The following is a 5,545-nucleotide window of genomic DNA, read 5'->3' as shown; positions in this document are numbered from 1 at the left end:
ATTGTACAGATTTCTGTTACACCCTGCCCCACAAAATTTTCCTTCTTATTTCTTTCTTATTTTCCTCCTTATTTTTTATCACTGAGGAAATTTATACACAGAGGCTTAAGCACCAGAACCTAAGGTTTGTTCTTTCACACAGGCAGGCTGAAAGTGCATGTTTTTCTTGTTAGATGGCTTTTGTGACTTGGAAAATGGTTATTGCAGTCTCAGTATGCAATTGATGCATGCTGCACAGATGCAGTGCCTTGGAAAACATTTCCATTGACTATCATGATGTTTTCCTAATTAGATGCCTCTGAATACAGATCTATTTCCAGCATGGTTTTTATGTTGAACCACACAACAAATTCAGTTCAACGCGCGGTTTAGCTTATCCAAATGCCATCAACAGGAGTTAGCTGAAATAAATTAAAGAGGCAGTAATGTGCTCGTAGCATTAACATTTGCATATCGTGGCCTTTAGCTAGCTGGAGCAATAAACAAAAGTGAATTGTGAAAAGTTTCCTGCTTATACAGACAGAAGGGCATCTGATGGCTGAAGGCTGATTGCTGCTTCTCCTCAGACACCATCACTTACCTTTTCTGACAGGGTTTTGGAACCTTAATCACAGTCATAAAGTATCTTGCTCTCCAAGAGAGGGTTAAAGGCAAGAAGTAGAGCAAAGGAAGGTAAAATGAGGGATGGACATCAAGGAAAACTTGCTTTGATTAAGCTGTTGGAATGAGTAGCTCAATAGCTGGGATGCAGCTTAGGTTACCCTCCTAGGTTACTAATTGAAATGACAGAAGTGTGCAGACTGAAAACCAGCCGGCGTGGATTGCAATTAAAGGTTTTTCCCTCTGGTTGCCCTTCAACAAACAGCTCCTGAAATACAGACTGTAGGAAGAGCGACACGATCTCTGTTAGGATTTCTGGTGCAATTCAGAAGAGATACCTATGTTTTCTCATATCATCCTACACTTTCCACCACTGTTGCAAGCAAAAATGCTTTTAAGTACTTGGAGTTGCATATATAAAATACAGCTCAATTACAATGCCTCATGAAACCACAGCCTCAAGCTTCTTTCCTAAAACCACAGGCAGGCAGAGATGAAAATGGTGGCACTTTCGGAAGTCCTAAGCATCCAGCAGCCCTTCCTTAACAAAGACAATTTGGTGCTGATTGAAAGTGGTTCTTCTAGAAACGATCGATCATGAAGAGAAACAAGATTTCTCCCAGTGATTAATGCCTTGACTTTATTGAGTGACAGCACAGGAAAGAAAGGGACAGTGCAGAGCTGGCAGCAGGCACAAAAATGATGGGGAAGTTACTCTGGGAGGACAAAATGGTGCCAAAAGCTGAGCTAGCTTGGGGTCTGATGAGAGGAGAGTGGGATAAAGAAAAATCTCATCTTTTTGAAGTCCAAAATGCTTTGTATTGCTGTAATTTTGTATCAGCTTGGTTTTTAGTTCTTTGTTGGTTTTTTTCCGTCTTTTTTTTTTTTTTTTCTCTTTGAAGAACATGGATTGCTTCAAGTATTGAGATTAAAGAAGCATTGTAGCAGGATAAAAGCTCAAAATGGAGTTGCTTAAATAGAACGACTATATGTTTCCTCAGCAATCACATACTGGAGCCACACATTGGGGTAATGAAGGAAGGGAGCTTCTTTCTGTCCCAGTTGAAGCAGATTTTCTGCCCCAGAATGGATTTCAGAGAAGTAGGGAGTAAGTTTGCCCCTGACAAGAAATCCTCTAGTAGAAGGGAACGAGTGATAGAGGTCATGGGGTTTATGTCTCTGTTGCCGCTTAAAACCTGAATTCTTTCCAGAAGCACTGTATGTGACTACACCTATCTAGCTTTATTTCATTCATTTGCCATCTGATCAAGGGGAAAAAAGCCAAATCAACCATGAACTCCCTCATGCAATGGTCACCTCTGCTACATGCCAAGACTTGGGCTTTCAACCTATGGTGTCATCCTTCTGGTGAGTTCCTCAGCAAAGGTCCAGTCCAGAGCTTTTCAGACTGCCACCCAGGCTCCAGCCTCAAAGAGCAGAGACCAGGCTGCTGGAACTGTAGCTGATGGAGGCTGGGAGACCAGCCAGAGGCAGAGAGCTGGGACCACCCAGAGGCTGATGGTGAGAGTGTCCCTCACCTGCCACCTGCTTTGCTATAACACACTGCTTTGTTTCCCAAAAATTATGTCATTGCCAGACAAACTGCTAGTAAATCCTAAGATGTCATCACAAAAAGTTTACACCTTGTCACTGAAGGGTCTTCAGTTTTCCATGTCATTTATATTAATGTGCTTTCAGCCACCACAAGAACCACAAAGAGAAAAAAAATTAATTCTGTTCCAGAAGATTGCAGTTTACTTAAACACCTGCTAGCTTTATCCTGGCAGGCTAGGCTAGGATTGCTCTATTTTACTGTAGCTTACTCTTTGATAATCAGTTTATTCCGTTAATTTTTTTCTTTTTTTTTTTATTTAGCCATATGTGGCAAAGTATCTGAAGCCATTTGCTAGTCTGACACACAAAGGAAGCAGAATTGTCAGCACAACCATGGTCTAATTTTGAAGCAAGGATTTATTTATGGCAGCTGGTCAAACTACATACTTTCACACTCTGTGACTATAAAAGTAACTGCAGTAGTAACGGTCCATCAGTAAGGCAAACTGCACCTCCAAAAAGAAGAAAAGTCATTGAACTTTCTGCAGTGGGTACGCGGATGGTTTTGTATGGCAGAGCAGTGAGTAGCTGTGAGACTTAGCACAGCTTCAGCTGAAGCCATTTTCAGTTCCTTGGCATGGGAGTGAACCATAGGGGCTAATTGCAAGGCAGCCTGCAGAGCAGTTCATCAGTATAGATCTAGCATAGCTTGTGAGAACAACAATTTAAAAACCGTTTCTGTTGCCTAGAAATGTGGGAATACAGAAGGCAATATGACTGCTGTAGCATAAAAAGACAGCGTGGTATAGTCCATGCTTGCTCATTACTAATTAGACAATGACAAAAGGTTGTTTTCCAAGGCTATTTACATATTTAAAAGATAGGCCTTGATAGCAAGTGCATTCCATGCATTATCAGCAATATATCATCTCCTTTTTCAGCTGAGGAAGTAAGCGAAGAGATGTTGAAAAGAGCTGCACTTTTTTTTCTGTGGCCATTGATGACTCAAGCTAAAGCAATATCAAAATGTTTCCAAAGTTTGTCTCCCTGAATACAGTTAGTTGAAAGAGGAATAGTTCTGCATAAATATTTTCAGGATTGAAGAGAATCGTTAGCAGTGTTTGTAAATATAAACAGTATACTACCATGAAACTGTTTGTAGTTGGACAACTTGTCAAGACATGCTGATAACGCTGAAGTTAACTTTTGAAGAAATCATTCTGCCCTCAAAGGACTAGAAAAGGGAATTACTGAATACTTGTCTAGCTCAAACACCGCAGAAAGAGTAAGCATGCTCTCTCTAAGACATCACTTTAACTTTAAAGCCTCTAGGACAGGAGGTTTCTCTGCCAACAGATTGTTCGTGTCAGCCTTGACAACAGGGAAATTTTGAGGCTCAGAGTACTCAGCTCTGCACAGAAAAGCACAAAGAAACTCGAAATGTTCTGCAGATATAACAAATTACTTTTTTATATGAGTTTATATTTGCTAAGTTGTAATTCCTAAGCCTCTTAAAGATGGTGAAGATGCAGATGGATAAATGCTGCTTTTTCAATACTAAAAACTATGACAATCATAGATTTAGAACAATCTCATCCTGTATGTGGTGAAGTTTGACATAATGCATTAGCTGAAGGTTAAATTACAACAAAGAACAGATGACAAATTACTTGCTCATAAGAGTAACTCTTCTCTAAAAAAAATATGCAAAATTACTTAATTCACTACCACACATTTGCTCTCAAATAGCTGAATTCACATTCTGATCTCTGAGAGGAAAATTTTTATTCTCTGCTTGAGCTACATTTTCTGAAGGAAGGAAGAAGGTGACTTTGAAAACCATAGTTGTTTGCAGAAGGGGAAACTTCTGATTGATTTATGTTTGTACCACATATGATGGTAACAGAAATATTAAGTGAAGGCTGTGTGTATGCCGGGGAGGGCATCAGGAGTCCTGTATTAGAGAAGGTCAAGTTCTATTCTCAGATTTCTTAATTTTTCAGAATTCTAGCTTTCTCTTACACTTAATACTTATGGCATTTGCTCTGTAGATTCCTAACTCAAATATATCAGCAGAAAGTCGACCTTGCCAGATTGCAGAAATATGCTAAATATGAAATCCCTTAAGGCTTAGGCTTCGTGCACACATGCAAAGAAGTTTCAAGAAATTATTATGAAATACAAATATGCATTACAGTAACAGTGAACTTACATAATATCTTAAACAAGAAAGTAAGGTTTATGAGAACTGAATTTCATATATCTCAGCCATAAGAAAATTCAGGAAAAATTAAATGCTGGGATGCCAAAGGAAACAGACTTTTCTAAAGGATCTCCTTTTTTTTTCATATTGTCCCTTATTTTCACCTATGAGAGGCAGTACCTCTCTTGCCAAAGATCTCTGTCACTCATTTCTCCTTAGCCAGATGCCAAGGCAAACAGATCATCCACCAGTTCCTCCAGCTATTCCTTTTCAGGAATTCAATTAGAGAAAATGACTGCTTGGTGAATATACTTCCCATTAGCTTCCCCTGGACCTTGAACTAAGCTTCATTTGTAAAGTAGAAACAACCCACTCAGGAGGGTTCTCTGAACAGAAATTTCTTTTAAAGGTCATGCTCAAACTTCTGAAGGAACTGAACACCTGAGCATGAAGAATTATTGGAGCTCCAATGTGAAATGCAGTATGCATCAAAATACTGAATCAAAGTGGTTTTGTCTTCCAGAATCTGTTAAATGTATATGTCTTAGCAACTACATGGGCAATACGTCCAGCTACACGTGACACTTGGGTGCACTGGCCAGAAACTCATCTAATATCTAAATATCTCACATCTACCATCTTTTTTATCTGCAGAAGAGAGATGAAAATAACTTGTTCTCTGGCTGACAGTTTAGTTAATGAATTTAACTAGATAATCCCATAAGGTCTGAAGTTAAATACCATAGCTAAGAAAAGGTATTACCCCATTTTTCTTCTCACTCTGACTTCACTAAGTGTAACTGTTCCAAGACAAAGGCAAGGGCTATAGCCTAGCACCCAGAAAAAAAAAGCCCAATTACTTCAATTGTTCCATTACTGAAGTACAAAGACAATCATACACCAACATGCAAGAAAGTTTTAAAAGGTGGCTCCTCACCATTTGCAGGAGAAGCAGTGCTTTCTACATGACTCTATAAACTATGCTAAAAAAAAAAACAAAGAAAAAAGGAAAAAAAAAATAAAAAGCAGCACTTCTAATCCCAGAAACTGACACTTGCTTCTTATTTTAGTAATGCAGCTGTAACCAAGGTAGGTATCAGAGATGCACTACACTTTCCTAAAACATAGCTGAATGCAGAGCCTCTCATGTTGCACTAAGTGGGAAAATAATACGGTTATTCTGCTGAA

Source organism: Merops nubicus, unplaced genomic scaffold (assembly GCF_000691845.1).
Source record: "Merops nubicus isolate BGI_N331 unplaced genomic scaffold, ASM69184v1 scaffold8371, whole genome shotgun sequence".
Taxonomy (NCBI): domain Eukaryota; kingdom Metazoa; phylum Chordata; class Aves; order Coraciiformes; family Meropidae; genus Merops; species Merops nubicus.
This window is presented reverse-complemented; position numbering follows the sequence as displayed.